Below are 15710 nucleotides of genomic sequence, written 5' to 3'. Positions count from 1 at the left end.
TGGGTAAGAGTAAGTGTTAGGGTGTGTGTGAGGGTTAGGGTTAGGGTGAGGGATAGGTTGACGGTGAGGGTTAGGGTGAGGGTGAGGGTTAGGATGATGGTTAGGGTTAGGGTGAGGCTTAGGGTGTCTGTGAGGGTTAGTGTTAGGGTGAGGGTTAGGATGACGGTGAGGGTTAGAGTGAGGATAAGGGTTAGGGTGAAGGTTAGGGTGCGGGTGAGAGTTAGAGTTACCGTTAGGTTTAGGGTGATGGTTAGGTGTACGGTTAGGGATAGGGTTATCGATAGGTTGAGGTTGAGGGTTAGGGTTAGGGTTAGTGCGAGGGTTAGGGTTAGGGTGAGGTTTAGGGTTAGGGTGAGTGTGAGGGTAAGGTTTAGGATGAGGGTTAGTGTTAGGTTTAGGGTGAGGGTGAGGGTGAGGGTGAGGGTTAGGGTTAGGGTGAGGGTTAGGGTTAGGGTTAGCGTTAGGTTGATATTTAGGGTGAGGGTCAGGTTTAGGGTTCGGGTTTGTGTTCGGGTGATTGTGAGGGTTAGTGTTTGGGTGAGGCTTAGTTTTAGGTTGAGTGTTACGGTGTGGGTGAGGCTTAGGTTTATGGTGAGCCTTAGGGCTACGGTGAGGTTGAGGATGAGGGTTAGTGTGAGGGTTAAGGTGACGGATAAGTACAGGGTTAGGGTGAGTGCTAGTGTTAGTGTATGGGTTAGGATTAGGGTTAAGGTTAGGGTTAGGGTGAGGATAAAGATTAGGGTGAGGGCTAGGTTGAGGGTGAGGATCAGGGTGAGGGTGAGTGCTACGGTGAGGTTTAGGATTAGGGTTAGGGTTAATGTTAGGGTTAGGGTTAGGGTTATGGTGAGGGCTACCAGGAGGGTTAGGTTGAGGGTTAAGTTGAGGATTAGGGTTAAGGTTAGGCTTACCATTAGAGTGAGGGTGACGGTGAGGGTTAGGGTGAGCGTGAGGGTTAGGGTTAGGGTGAGGGTTAGGGTGAGAGTGAGGTTGAGGGTGAGGTTGAGGGTTAGGTTTAGGATTAGGGTTAGGTTGAGGGTTATGGTTAGAGTTTGGGTTAGGGTGACGTTTAGGTTGAGGGTTAGATTTAGGCTTAGGGTTATTGTGAGGGATAGAGTGAGGGTTAGGGTGAGGGTTAGGTTGAGGGTAAGTGGTAGGGTGAGGGATAGGGTGAGGTTGAGTCTTAGGGTTCGGTTTAGGGTTAGGGTGAGTTGTAGGGTGAGATTTAGGGTTAGGTTTAGGGTTAGGGTTATTGTGAGGTTTTGGCTGAGGTTGAGGGTTAGGATGAGGGTGCGGGATAGGGATAGGGTTAGCGTGAGGGTTAGGGTTAGTGTGATGGTTAGTGTGAAGGTGAGGTTAAGGGTTAGGGTGAGGGAAAGGGTGAGGTTGAGTGTTAGGGTTGGGGTAACGGGTAGGTTGAGGCTTAGACTGACAGATAGGGTTAGGGTTAGGGTTAGCGTTAGGGGGAGGGTTAGGTTTACTGGGAGGGGTAGGGTGAGGGTTAGGGTGAGGGTCAGGTATAGGGTTAGGGTTAGGGTTAGAGTTAGTGTGAGGGGTACGGAGAGGGTTAGAGTTAGGGTGAGTGTTAGGGTGAGGCTTAGGTTTAGGGTTAAAGTTAGGGTGAGGGTTAGAATGCGGGTGAGAGTTAGAGTTAGGGTGAAGGTTAGCATTAGCTTGAGGGTTATGGTTATGGTTAGGGTTAGGTTGAGGGTGAGTGTTAGGGTTAGGGTTAGGGAGAGGGTTAGGTTTAGGTTTCGGTTAGGGTTAGGGTTAGGGTGAGGGTCAGAGTTAGAGTTCGGGTTAGGTTTTCCGTAAGGGTTATTGTTAGGGTTAGGGTTAGATTTAGGGTGAGGGTGAGGATTAGGGTTAGGTTTAGGTTTAGGGTAAGGGTGGGGGTGAGGGTGAGAGTAAGGGTTAGGGTTAGGTTGAGGGTTAGTGTTAGGGTTAGTGTTAACAGGAGGGTTAGGCTGAGCAGTAGATTTAGTGTTAGCGTGAGGGTTAGGGTTAGGGTTAGGGTGAGGGTAAGGGTTAGGGTGAGGTTTACAGTGAGGGTTAGGTTTAGGTTTAGGGTTAGGGTGAGGGTGAGGGTGAGAGGTAGGATTAGGATTAGGATGAGGGTTAGTATTTTTGTGAGGGTTATGGTTAGTGTGAGGCAAAGTGTTAGGTTGAGTTTTAGGTTGAGGGTTAGTGTGAGGGTGAGGGTTAGAGTTAGCCTCAGAGTGAGGGTTAGGGTTAGAGTTAGGGGGAGGGGGAGGGGGAGGGCTAGGGTTAGGATTAGTGTTAGGATTGGGGTTAGGCTGAGGGTGAGGATGAGTTTGAGGGTAAGGTTTAGAATTAGGGTTAGGCTTAGGGTGATGTTTACAGTGAGGGTTCGGGTTCGGGTTTGGGTTTGGGTTAGGGTGTGGGCGAGGGTTATGGTTAGGGTGGGGTTAGGGTGCCGTTTAGGGTAAGGTTTAGGTTTATGGTAGCTGTTACCATGAGGATTATGGTTAGGGTTAAGTTTAGGCTGAGGGTTAGGATTAGGGTTAGGTTTAGGGTTAGGGTTAGAGTCAGGATTAGGATTAGGGTTAGGGTTAGGGTAAGGGTTAAGTTGAAGTTAAGGGTTGGGGTGAGGTTTAGTGTGAGGTTTAGGCTTATTGATAGGGTTAGCTTGAGGGTTACGGTGAGGTTTAGGGTTAGGGTGAGTGTGAGGGTAAGGGTTACTGTTAGGGTGAGGGTTAGTGTATGGTTGAGGTTTATGGATATGGTTAGGGTTAGGGTGAGGGTGAGGGTTAGGATTAGGGTTAGGTTTAGTGTTAGGCTGAGGATGAGGGTGAGGTTTATGTTTAGGATTAGGGTTAGGGTTAGGCTTAGGTTGAAGTTAAGGGTAAGGGTTAGGGGTAGGCTGAGGGTGAGGGTAAGGGTGAGGATGAGGGTTAGAGTTAGGGTTAGGGATAAGGTTAGGGTGAGGGTTAAGGTTAGGGTTAGTGTTAGGATGAGGGTTAGGCTGAGGTGTAGGGATAGGGTTAGGGTGAGGGTTAGGCTGAGGGGTAGGGATCAGTTTAGGGTGAGGTTAGAGTTAGTGTGAAGGTTAGGGTGAGGGTAAGGGTTAGGTTTAGAGTTAGGGATAGGGTACTGGTGAGTGTAAGGTTTAGGGTTAGGTTTAGGGTAGGGTGAGGGTGAGGGTGAGGTTTAGGTTTAGGGTTAGAATTAGGATTAGTGTGAGGGTGAGTGTGAGGAGTAGGGTTAGGTTTAGGGTGAGGTATATGGTTTGTGTGAGGATTACAGTTAGGGTGAGGAAAAGTGTTAGTGTGATGTTAGGGTGAGAGTTAGGATGAGGGTGAGGGTTAGGTTAAGGTTTAGGGTTAGGGATAGGGTTAGGCTTTGGGTGAGGGTGAGGGTGAGTGTTAGGGTGAGGGTTAAGGTTAGGGTTAGGCTGAGGGTTAAGGTTAGTGTGATGTTTATTGTGAGGGTGAGGGTGAAAATGAGTGTGAGGGTTCATGTGAGGGTGATAATTAGGCTGTGGGTGACGGTTAGGGTTAGGGTGATTGTTAGGGTGATTGTGAGTGTTAGGGTGAGGGGGTGTAGGGTTAGGTTTAGCATTATTGTGAGGGTTGGGTTAGAATTAGGGTTAGGGTGAGGGTGATTGTTAGGGGTAGCATTAGGGTTAGAGTGAGTGTTAGGGCGAGGGTTAGGGTGAAGGTTAGATTTAGGGTGAGTGTGAGGGTTCGGGTCAGGGTTAGCATGAGGGTTAGGGATAGGGTTAGTGTTTGGGTGAGAGTTAGTGTTACGGTTAGAGTTAGGTTGAGGGTGAGGGTGAGGTTTAGAGTTAGGGTTAGGGTTAGAGTTAGGGTGAGGGTGAGGGTGACGTTTAGGGGTGGTATTAGAGTTAGGGTTAGGGTTAGGCTCAGGGTGATTGTCAGGGTGAGGGTTAGGGTTAGGGTGAGAGTTAGAATTAGGGTTCGGTTTTGGATAAGGTTTAGGGTGAGGATTAGGGTTAGGGTTAGGATGAGGTTTAGGATGAGGGGTATGGTTAGGGTTAGGCTGAGGGTTAGTGTTAGGGATAGGGTGAGGGTTAGGTTGCGGGTGAGGATTAGGTTTAGGGTGAGGGTGAGGGTTAGGGTTAGGGTTAGGTTTAGGGTTAGTGTTAGGGAAAGGGTTAGAGTGAGTGTTAAGTTTAGGGTTAGGGTTAGGGTGAGGTTGAGGGTCAGGGTGAGTGGTAGGGTTAGGGTTACGGAGAGGTTTAGGTTTAGTGTAAGTGTTAGGATTAGGGTTAAAGATAGGGTGAGGGTAAGGGTTAGGGTGAGGGTTAGGTTGAGAGGGAGGGTTAGCGTGCCGGTGAGGGTAATGTTTAGGGTTAGGGTTAGAGTTATCATGAGGCTTATTATTAGGGTTAGGCTTAGGCTTAGGGTTACGGTTAGGGTTAGGGTTAGGGAGAGGGTTAGAGTGAGTGTTAGCGTTAGGGTGAGGGTGAATGTGAGGGTGAGCGGTAGGGTTAGGTTTAGGGTGAGGTTTAGGTTTAGTGTAAGTGTTAGGGTTAAGGTTAGGGTTAAGGTGAGGGTTAGGGCATGGGAGAGGTTTAAGTTTAGGGTTCCGGTGACGGTTAGTGTGAGGGTTACTGTTAGGGTGAGTGTTAGGGTAAGGGTGAGGGTGAGGGTTACGGTTAGGTTTCCGGTTAAGGTGAGGGTGAGGGTGACGGTTAGGGTTAGCATTAGGGTTAGGGTTACAGTTAGGCTGAGGTGAGGGGGAGGGGGAGGGGGAGGATGAGGTTTAGAGTTAGCATTATGTTTAGGGTGAGGGCTAGGGTGGGGGTTTGGGTGATGGTGAGGGTTTCGGTTAGGTAAGATTTAGAGTGTAGATTAGGTTGAGGGTGAGGGTTAGGGTGCGGGTTAGGTTTAATGTGAGGTTTAGGGTTAGGGTTAGGCTGAGCGTAAGGGCTAGGGTGAGGATTATGGTGACAGTGAGGTTTAGGGTTAGTGTGAGTGTTAGGGTGAATGTTAAGGTGAGGATTAGGATTAGGGTTAGGTTTAGGGAGAGGGTGAGGTTTAGGGTTTCGGTTAGGGTTTGGGTTAGGATGAGTTTTAGAGTTAGGGTTTGGGTTAGGCTTAGTTTTAGGATGAGGGTTAGGCTGAGTGGTACAGTTAGGGTTAGGGTGAGGGTTAGGATTAGTGTGAGGGTTAGTGTTAGGGTCAGGGTTAGGGTGAGAGTAAAGTTTAGGGTGAGGGTTAGGCTGAGGTTTAGATTTAGGGTTAGGGTTAGGATTAGGGTGAGGTTGAGGGTAAGGGTTAGGGTAAGGGTTAGGATTAGGGTTAGGGTGAGGGTGAGGGGTAGAGTTAGGATGAGGGTGGGGGTTAGAGTTAGGATTAGGTTTAGGATGAGGGTGAGGGTCAGGATTAGGTTTAGGGTTAGGGTGAGTGTTAGGGTTAGGGCTAGGGTTAGGGTGAGTTTTAGGCTGAGGGTTAGAGTAGGGTTAGGGTGAGGGTTAGGGTTATTGTGGGGGTTAAAATTAGGGTTAGGGTGAGGGTTAGGGTGAGCGTGAGGGTTAGGTTTAGGATTAGGGTTACCGAGGGGTGTAAGGTTAAAGGATAGGGTTAGGGTTAGGGTTAGGATGAGGTTGAGGGTGTGGGTAGGGTTAGGATTAGGGTGAGGGTTAGGGATTGTCTCACACGGTTAGGGTGAGGCAAAGTGTTAGGTTGAGGTTTATGGTGAGGGATAGGTTTAGGGTGAGTGTTAGGTTTAGGATTAGGGTTAGGGTTAGGTTAGGCTTAGTGTGAGTTTGAGGGTGAGGGTTAGGTTGAAGGTTAGGGTGACGGTTGGGCAAGGGTTAGGGTTAGGGTGAGGGTGAAGGTTAGCGTTAGGGTGAGGTTTACGATGAGGGCTAGGGTGAGGGTTAGGTTTAGGTTTAGGGTGAGGGTGAGGGTGAGAGTGAGAGTTGGGCTTGGGGTGAGGTTTGGGGTTAGGGTGAGGGTTAGGGTGAGTGTGAGTGTTAGAGTTAGGGTTAGGGTGAGCTTAGGGTGAGGATCACAGTTAGGGTTATGTTGAGGTTAGGGTGAGGGTTAGGGTGTGTGTGAGGGTTTAGGTTAGGTTTAGGGTTAGGGTGTGGGTTGGGGGAGGGTTAGGGTGAGAGTTAGGGTGAAGGTTAGGTTTAGGTTTAGGGTTAGGGTTAAAATGAAGGTTAGGGTGAGGGTTAGGTTTAGGGTTAGGGTGAGGCTTAGGTTGAGGTGAGGTTTAGGGTAAGGGTTAGGGTGAGGGTGAGGGTAAGTTTTAGGCTGAGAGTTAGGGTGAGGTTGTGACTTAAGGTTAGCAGTAAGGTTAGGGTGAGGGTTGGGGTGAGTGTTCGGGTTATTGTTAGTTTTAAGGTGAGGGTGAGTGTGGGGTAAGGGTTAGGGTTAGTGTGAGTGTTAGGGTGAGGGTTAAGGTGAGGGTTAGGATTTGGGTTAGGATTAGGGTGAGGGTGAGTTTAGCGTTAGGATTACGGTGAGGGTTAGAGTTAGGGTTAAGGTTAGGGTTAGGGTTAGGATGAGGGTGCGGGTGAGGGTGAGGGTGAGGGTTAGGGTGAGCATTAGGTTTAGGGTGAGTGTTAGGGTGAGGGTTAGGGTGAGGGTTAGGGTTAGGATGAGGGTTAGGGTTAGGGTGAGGGTTAGAGTTAGGATTAGGTTTAAGGTTAAAGTTAAAGTGAGGGTGAGGATAAGGATTCGGGTTAGGTTGAGGGTTAGGGTAGAGTTTCTGTTAGGGTTAGGGTTAGGGTGAATTTTAGAGTTAGGATTAGGGTTAGGGTTAGGGTTAGGCTGAGAGTGAGGTTGAGGGTGAGGGTGAGGGTTAGGGTTAGGTTGAGGAATAGGGTTAGGGTTTGTGTTATGGTTAGTCTGAAGTTTAGGGTTAGGTTTAGGTTTAGGGTGAGGGTTAGGGTTCCTGTTAGTGTTAGGGTGAGGGTGAGGTTGAGGGTTAGGATTAGTATTAGGGTTAGATTTAGGGTTAGGCTGAGTGTGAGGGGGAATGGGAGGACTAGGTTAAGGGTTAGGTTTAGACTTAGGGTTAGGGTTAGAGTGAGGGCTGGGTGAGGGGGAGGTGTAGGGTGAGAGTGAAGTTTTCAGTTAGGTAAGGATTAGGATTAGGGTTAGCATGACTGTTAGGGTGAGGGTTAAGGTGAGGGTTAGGGTTAGGCTTAGGGATAGAGTAAGGGTGAGGGTTAGTGTTAGGGTTAGTGTGAGGGTTAGGCTTAGGGTTTGGTTAAGGTTAGGGTTAGGGTGAGCGTTAGATTTAGGGTTAGGTTTAGGGTTAGCTTTATGGTTATTGTTAGGGTTTCGTTTAGTGTTAGGGTGAGGGTGAGGGTGAGGATTAGTGTTAGGGTTAGGTTTAGGGTGAGGGTAAGTGTTAGGGTAAGGGTGAGGGTTAGGGATAGGTTCAGTGTTAGTATGAGTGTTAGGCTGAGGGGTAGAGTTAGGGTTCGGGTGAGGGTTAAGGTTAGTGTGAGGGTTAGCGTTAGGGTTAGGGTTAGGGTGATGGTTAGGTTGAGGGTGAGTTTTGGGGTTACGGTTAGGGTTAGCGAAGGGGGTGAGGGTAAGGGTTATGGTAAGGGTTAGGGAGGGGTTAGGGTTAGTGTGATGTTAAGGGTGAGGGTGAGTGTGAGGGTTAGGGTGAGGGTGAGGGTTAGGGTTAGGGTGAGGGTTAGGGTGACAGTGAGGTTTAGGGTGAGGATGAGGGTTAGGGTTAGGGTTAGAAATAGGTTGAGGGTTAGGGTTAGGTTAGGGTTAGCTTGAGGGTTAGGGTTAGGGTTAGGTTTAGTGTGAGGATTAGGGTTTGTTTTAGGGTTAGGGTGAGGGTAAGTTTTAGGTTTAGGGATAGGGTTTTGTTTAGGGTTAGGGTGAGGTTTAGGGATAGGGTTAGGTTTAGGGTTAGAGTGACGGTTAGGGATAGGGTTAGGGTTAGGTTGAGGGTGAGGGTGAGGCTTAGGGTTAGGGTTAGGGTTAGAGTTAGATTGGGGGTGAGGTTGAGAGTTAGGGTTAGGGTTAAGGTTAGAGTTCGGGTGAGGGTGAGCGTGAGGGTTAGGGTTAGTATTAGGGAAAGGTTTAGGGTTAGGCTGAGGGTGAGTGTGAGGGTGAGGGTTTGGGTTAGGGTGAGGTTTAGGGTTAGGTTTCGGGTTAGGTTAAGTGTGAAGATTAGGGTTAGGATAAGGATGAGGTTTAGGCTGAGGAGTAGTGTTAGGGATAGGGCGAGGGTTAGGGTTAGTGTGAGGATTAATATTTGGGTTAGGGTGAGGTTAAGGGTTAGGTTGAGTGTTAGCATGAGTGTGAGTGTTAGGGTTAGGATTATGGTTAGGGTGAGGCTTAGGGTTTAGGGTTAGGATTCCGGTTAGTGTTATGGTGAGGGTTAGGGTGAGGGTGAGGGTTAGGGTTAGGTTTAGGGTGAGGGTTAGGGTTAGGTTTAGTGTTAAGGTGAGTGTTAGGGATAGGTTTACGTTTAAGGTTAGGGTTAGAGTTAGGGTTAGGGTGAGTGTTAGGGTTAGGATTAAGGTTAGGGTCAGGATGACGGTGAGGGTTAGGGATAGGGTTAGGGTCAGTGTGAGGTTTAGTTTTACTGTAAGTGTTAGGGTTAGGGTTAGGTTTAGGGTAATTATAACGTTTAAAATGAAGTTTATGGTGAGAGTGAGGGTGAGGGTTAGCGTGAGTGTTAAGGTGAGGGTTAGTGTGAGAGTTAGGGTTACGGTTACGTTTAGTGTTAGGGTTAGGATGAGAATGAGTGTTAAGGTTAGAGAAGGTTTAGGTTTAGAGTTATGGTAAGGACTAGGTTGAGGGTGAGGGTTAGGGAGCGGGTTAGGGTTAGGGTGAGGTTTAGGCTTAGGGTTACAGTTTTGGTGATATTTAAGTTGAGGGTGATGATTAGGGTGAGGGTGAGTGTTTGGTCGAGGGTGAGGGTTAGTGTGTGTGAGGTTTAGTTTTATGGTGAGGGTAAGGGTGACTGGCTGAGATTGATGGTTAGGTTTAGGTTTAGGTTTAGGGTGAGGGTTAAGGTGAGGGTGAGGGTTAGGGTTAGGGTGAGCGTTAAGATGAGGGCTAGGGTGAGGGTTAAGGTTAGGTTTATGGTGAGGGTTAGGGAGAGGGTGAGAGTTAGGTTTAGGGTGAGAGTTGGAGTTAGGGTGAGGGTTAGGGTGAGTGTGAGGGTTAGGGTTAGGGTTAGGGTCAGGGTAGGGTGAGGATTAGGGTTAGTGTTAGGGTGACGGTGAGGGTTAGAGTGAAATTTAGGTTTAGGGTTTGGGTTAAGGGTAAAGTGAGGGTTAGGGTTAGGGTTAAGTTTAATATGAGGGTTAGGCTGAGTGTTAGGTTAGGGTTCATGTGAGGTAAGGGTAAGGGTGAGTGTTAGGGTGAGGGAGGTGGTTAAGGTTAGGCTTAGGGTCAGGTTTAGTGTTAGAGTTAGTGTGACGGTTTAGGTGAGGGTGAGGTTTAGGGTTAGGGTTAGGGTGAAGTTTAGGATTAGGTTTAGGGTTAGGGTGAGGGTTAGTGTGAGCTGGAGGTTTCGAGTTAGGGTTAGGGTTAGGGTTAGTGTGAGTGTTAGGGTTAGGGTTAGGGTTAGGGTTAATGTGAGGATAAGGGTTAGGTTGAGGGTTAGTTTGAGGTTTAGGGTTAGCGTTAGTGTTAAAGTGAGGGTTAGGGTGAGTTTTAGGGTTAGGGTGATTGTTAGGGTTAGGGTTAGGGTGAGGATTAGGGCTAGGGTGAGGATTAGCGTTAGGATTTGTGTTAGGGTAAGTTTTAGTGTTAGGTATAGGGTTAGTGTGAGGGTTAAGGTTTGGGTAAGAGTTAGGGTTAGAATGAGGATAAATGTTACGGTGAGGTTTAGGGTGAAGGTTAGGGTTAGGGTTAGGGTTAAGGATAGGGTTAGGGTGAGGGTTAGGGTGAGGGTGAGGTTGAGGGTGAGGGTGAGGGTGATGGTGACGGTGAGGTTTAGGTTCAGGGTGAATGTGAGCGTTAGGGTTAGGATAAGGTTTAGGTTTAGTGTTAGGCTGAAGTTGATGGTGAGGGTGAGGGTTTGGGTTAGGATTAGGGTGAGGATTAGGGTTCCTTTGAGGGTAAGGGTGAAGGTGAGTTTGAGGGTTAGGATTAGGCTGAGGGTGACAGTGAGGGTGAGGGTTAGGGTTAGGATTATTGTTATGGTTAGTGTTCGTGTTATGGTGATGGTGAGGGTGAGGGTTAGGGTTAGAGTTAGCTTTAGGGTGAGGGTTAGGGTTAAGGTTAGGGTAAGGATTAGGTTTAGGGTGAGTGTTAGGTTTAGGGTTAGGTTGAGGTTTAGGGTTAGGGTTAGGGTTAGGGTGAGGGGTGGGTTTAGGGTTAGGGTAAGGGTTAGGGTTAGGGTGAGGTTTAGGGTTAGGTTTAGGGTTAGGTTGAGGGTGAGGGTGAGGGTTATTGTTAGGGTTAGGCTGAGGGTTAGTGTTAGGGTTACGATTAGTGTTAGGGGTAGGTTTAGGGTGAGGGGTAGTTTTAGGGTTAGGGTGAGGGTTAGTGTTAGTGTGAGGGTTAGGGTTAGGGTTAGACTTAGGGTTAGTTTGTGGTTACAGGTTAGGGTGAGGGTTAGCATGAGGGTGAGTGTTAAGGTTATAGTTAGGATTAGGGTGAGGGTGAGGGTGAGAGTTAGGTTTAGGGTGAGGGTTAGGGTGAGGGTTAAGGTTAGGATACTGTTTAGCATGAGGGTTAGGGTTAGGGTGAGGGTGATGTTTAGGGTTAGATTTAGGGTTTAGGCTTAGGGTTAGGGTTAGGGTGAGGGTGAGGGTTAGATTTAGGGTTAGGGTGAGGGTGAGGTTGAATGTTAGAGTTAGGGTTAGGGTGAGGCTTAGGGTTAGGTTGAGGGCTAGTGTGAGGGTGAGACTGAGGGTGAGGGTGAGGGTTTTGGTTAGGTAAGTGTTAGGGTTAGGGTTAGGGTGAGGATTAGGTTGTGGGTGAATATTAGGTTGACGGGTAGGGATAGGCTGAGTGTTAAGGTAGAGGTTAGGGTGAGGGTTAGTGTTAGGGTGATGTTTAGGGTGAGAGTGAGGGTTCAGGTTCGGGTTCGTGTTAGGGTGTATCAGGTTCGGGTTCGTGTTAGGGTGTGAGTGAGGTTTAGGATTCGGCTGAGTGTTAAGGTGACGATGAGGTTTAGGGTGAGGGTGAGGGTTAGGTTTTGGTTAGTGTTAGGTTGAGGGTGAGGGTGAGAGGTGTGTTTAGGGTTAGGGTCAGGATTAGGGTGAGGGTTAGGTTTTGGGTGATATTTAGTGTGGGGGTAAATGTTAGGGTGAGGGTGATGGTTAGGGTTAGGGTTATGGTTAAGTTTAGGGTGAGGGATAGGTATAGGATCAGGGTTAGGTTTAGGGTTAGGGTGAGTTTAAGGGTTCGGTTGAGGATTCGGGTGACCTTCAGTGTTAGGGTTTGGGTGAGGGTTAGCGTTAGGATGCATATTAGGGTTAGGGTTAACGTCAGGTTTTGTTGAGTTTAAGGGTTAGGGTGAGGTTTAGGGTGAGGGTGGGGGTTAGGGTTAGGGTTAGGGTGAGGGTTAGGGTGAGGGTTTGGGTTAGCGTTAGGGTTAGGGGCAGGGTTAGGGTTAGGCTGAGGGGGAGGGAGAGAGTGTGGGTGAGGTTTAGGGTTAGGGTTAGCGTTAGTGTTAGTGTGAAGGCTAGGTTGAGCGTGAAGTTTTGGGTGAGGGTGAGGGTGAGGGCAAGGGTTTCTGTTAGTTATGTGTTAGGGTGAGGATTAGGATGCAGGTGAGGGTTTGTGTGAGGGTTAGTGTTAGGGTGAGGGTTAGCATTACTGTTTTGGTGAGGGTTAGGGTTAGAGTAAAGTTTAGAGTATAGGTGAGTTTTAGGAAGAGTGTTTAGGTTCGGGTGATCTAGAGCGATTGGGAGTGGGTGAGGTTTAGGGTAAGGATGAGGATTAGGGTGACGGTGAGGGATACCTTGACAATGAGGGTTATGGTTAGGGTTATGGTTAGGTTGAGGGTAAGGATTAGGGTGAGGGTTAAGGTGAGGGTAAGGGTTAGGGGTAGTATTTAGGTTAGGTTGAGTTTTAGGGTTAGGGTTAGGGTTAGGGTCAGGGTTAGGGTGAGGGTAAGGTTTAGGTTTAGGGTTACTGTGAGGGTGAGGGTGAGGGTTAGGGTTAGGGTTAGGGTGAGTGTTAGGGTGAGAGGGAGGGTGAGGGTGAGTGTTTCGGTTAGGTAACGGTTACGGTTAGGGTTAGGGTGAGGATTAGGGTGAGGGTGAGGTTTAGGTTGAGGGATAGGGTCAGGGTTACGGTTAGGGTTAGAGTGAGGGTTAGGGTTACGGTGATGTTTACGTTGAGGCTGAGGGTTGGGGTGAGATCGAGGGTTCGGGTTCGGGGAAGGTTTGCGGTGAGTGTGATGGTTAGTTTGTGGGTTAGGGTAGGCTTAGGGTGAGGGTTAGGGTGCCAGTGAGGGTTAGAGTGAGGATGAGGGTTAGGGTTAGGTCGAGGGTGAGGGTTAGGGTTAGGTTGAGGGTGAGGGTGAGGGTTAGGGTGAGGGTGAGGGTTAGGCTTAGGGTTAGGTTTATTTTGAGGTTAAAGGTTCGGGTTCGGGTTAGGGTGAGGATGAGGATAAGTGTTATGGTTAGGGTTAGGGTGAGGGTTAGGGTGAGTGTTAGGGTTGGGATGAGGGTTATAGTTAGGGTTAGGGTGAGGGTTAGGGTGAGAGTACTGCTTAGGGTGAGGGTGAGTTTAAGGGTGAGGGTGAGGTTGAGGGTGAGTGTTAAGGTGACGATGAGGGTGACGGTGACGGTGAGGGTTAGGTTTAGGGTTAGGATTAGGGTTATGGTTAAGGTTAGGGTCAGGTTGAGGTTTAGGGTGAGGGTGAAGGTGAGGGTTAGGTTTAGAATTAGGCTTAGGTGTTTGGTAAGGCTTAGAGTGAGTGTGAGTGTGAGGGTCAGAGTTAAGTTTAGGGTGAGGGTTAGGGTTAGTGTTAAGCTTAAGTTGAGAGTGAGGTTTAGGCTGAGGATGAGGGTGAGGGTTAGGTTTAGGGTAAGGTTTAGGGTTATGGTTAGGGTTAGGGTGAGGGTGAGGGTGAGGGGTAGGGTGAGGGTGATGGTGAGGTTGATGGTGAGGGTGAGGGTTAGGGTTTGTGTGAGGGATAGGGTTAGTGTTAGGGTTAAGGTTAAGGTGAGGGTTGGGCTTAGGTTTAGGGTTAGGAGGAGGGTTAGGCTGAAGGATAGTGTTAGGGTTAGGGTTAGGGTAAGGGTTAGGGTGAGGTTGAGGGTTAGGATTAGGATTAGGTTTAGGGTTAGGGTGAGGGTTAGGGATAGGTTTAGGGTTAGGGTGATGTTTTTGTTTAGGGTTAGGTTTAGAGGTAGGGTGAGGGTAAGAGTGAGGGTGAGGGTTTGTATTAGGGTTAGAGTTTGGATTAGGGTTTGTTTTGGGTTAAGCTGAGGGTGAGGTTGAGGGTGAGAGTGAGGGTTAGGGTTAGGGTGAGGGTTAGGTTTAGGGTTAGGGTTAGGGTGAGGGTGACGTTTAGGATGAGGTTTAGGGTTAGGGTGAGAGTTAGTGTGAGGGTTAGGGTTACGGTTAGGGTAAGCATTAGGGTTAGGGAGAAGATTAGGGTTAGGGTTAGGGTTTGGGTGATGGTGAGGGTGAGGGTTAGGTTTAGGGTTAGTGTTAGTGTGAGGATAAGGTTTAGTGTGAGGGTGAGGGTTACGGTTAGCGTTAGGTTCACGGTGAGTTTTAATGTTAGGTTTAGGTTTAAGGTGAGGGTTAGGGTGAGGGTTAGAATTATGGTTAGGTTAAGGGTTAGGGTTTGGTTGAGAGTTAGGGTTAAGTTTAGGGTTAGGGTGAGGGTGAGGGTTAGGGTAAGGGTTAGGGTTAGGTTGATATTTTGGTTTAGGGTTAGGGTTAGGGTAAGGCTAAGAGTTACGGTGAGGGTTAGTGTGAGGTTTAGGTTGAGTGTGAGGGCTATGGTGATGGGGAGGGTTAGGGTGAGTGTGAGGGAGAGGGTGAGTGTTTCCCTTAGGTAACGGTTAGGTTTATGGTTACGGTGAGGATTAGGGTTAGTTTGAGGGTTAGGTTGAGGGTTAGGTTTAGGGTGAGGGTTAGGGTGAGGCTGAGGGTTAGGGTGAGGTTGAGGGTTCAGGTGAGGGTGAGGGTTCCAGTGAGGTTGAGGATTAGGGTGTGGGTTATGGTTAAATTTAGGGTGAGGGTTAGAGTGACGATGAGGGTTAGGTTGAGGTTGAGGGTTCAGGTGAGGATGAGGGTTTTGGTGAGTTAGAGGGTTAGGTTTTGAGTTATCGTTAGTTTTAGGGTGTGGATTAGACTGATGGTGAGTGTGAGTGGGAGGGTTAGGGTTAGGTTTAGGGTTAGGGTTAGGGTGAGGTTAAGGTTTAGGTTTAGGGTTAGGGTGAGGGTTAGGGTAAGGGGTAGGTATAGGGTTAGGGAGAGGGTTAGGTTTAGTGTGAGGGTAAGGGTTAGGTTTACAGTAATTGTTAGTCTGAAGATAAAGTTTAGGGTGAGGATTAGAGTTAGGTTTAGGGTAAAGTTTAGGGTTAGGTTGAGGGTTAGGTTTAGGGTGATGTTTAGACTGAGGTTGAATATTAGGGTGAGCGTGAGGTTGAGGGTGAGGGTTAGGGTGAGGGTGAGGCTGATGGTGAGGTTTAGGTTTATGTTTAGGGTGAGGATGATTGTTACGGTTAGGATTAGGGTTAGGTTTAGGGTTAGGCTGATGGTGAGGGTGAGGGTGTGGGTTCGGGTTGGGGTTAGTGTGAGGGTTCGGGTTATTTTGAAGGTTAGGCTTAAGGTGAGTTTGAGGGTGAGGGTGAAGGTGAGGGTGACGGTGAGGGTTAGGGTTAGGGTTAGGGTGAGGGTGAGGGTTAGGGTTAGGGTTAGGGTTAGGTTTAGGGTAAGGTTTAGTGTTAGGGTGTGGGTTAGGGTTAGGGTTAGGGTGAGGGTTACGGTTAGGGTGTGGTTAGAGTGAGGGTTAGGGTTTGGTATAGGGTGAGGGATAAAGTTAGTGTTAGGGTGAGGATTAGGGTTAGGGTTAGGTTTAGGGTTATGGTTAGGGTTAGGGTGAGGTTGAGGTTTAGGGTGAGGGCTAGGGTTAGAATTAGGGTAAGGTTTAGGGTTAGGGTGAGGGTTTGGGTCAGAGTTAGCTTTAGGTTGAAGGTGAGGGTTAGCGTTAGGGTTACGTTTAGGGAGAGAGTTAGTGTGAGGGTTATGGTTAGGGTTAGTCTAAGGGTTTGGGTTAGGGTGAGGGTTAGGTTTAAGGTTAGGTTTAGGGCGAGGTTGAGGTTGAGAGTTAGGTTTAGTGTTAGTGTGAGGATAAGTTAAAGGTGCGGGTTAGTGAGAGGGTTAGGGTTAGGGTTAGGGTAAGTCTTAAGGTTAGAGTGAGGATTAAGATTACTGTTAGGGTTAGAGTAAGGGTGAGGTTGAGGTTTAGGGTTAGGGTTAGTGTAAGGGTTAGGTTTCTGTTGAGGGTTAGATTGAGGGTGATGTTTAGGTTAACAGTGAGAGTTAGGGTGAGGGTGAGTTTGAGTGTGAGGTTTAGGGTGAGGGTGAGTGTGATGGTGAGAGTGACGGTGAATGTTGAGGTTAGGTTTAGGGTTAGGGTGAGGGTGAGGGTTAGGATTGGGTTTATGGTTAGGGTAAGTGTTAGGATGAGATTGAGGGTGAGGGTGAGGTTGAGGGTTAGGGTTAGCGTTATTGTGAGGGTGAGAATTTGTGTTAGGTTTAGGGTTAGGGTGAGTTTTAGGTTTCGGTTGAGGGCTACAGTGAGTGTGAGTG

This window comes from Dipodomys merriami, unplaced genomic scaffold (genome assembly GCF_024711535.1).
Source record: "Dipodomys merriami isolate MVZ:Mamm:240054 unplaced genomic scaffold, mDipMer1.0.p SCAF_23, whole genome shotgun sequence".
Taxonomy (NCBI): Eukaryota; Metazoa; Chordata; class Mammalia; order Rodentia; family Heteromyidae; genus Dipodomys; species Dipodomys merriami.
This window is presented reverse-complemented; position numbering follows the sequence as displayed.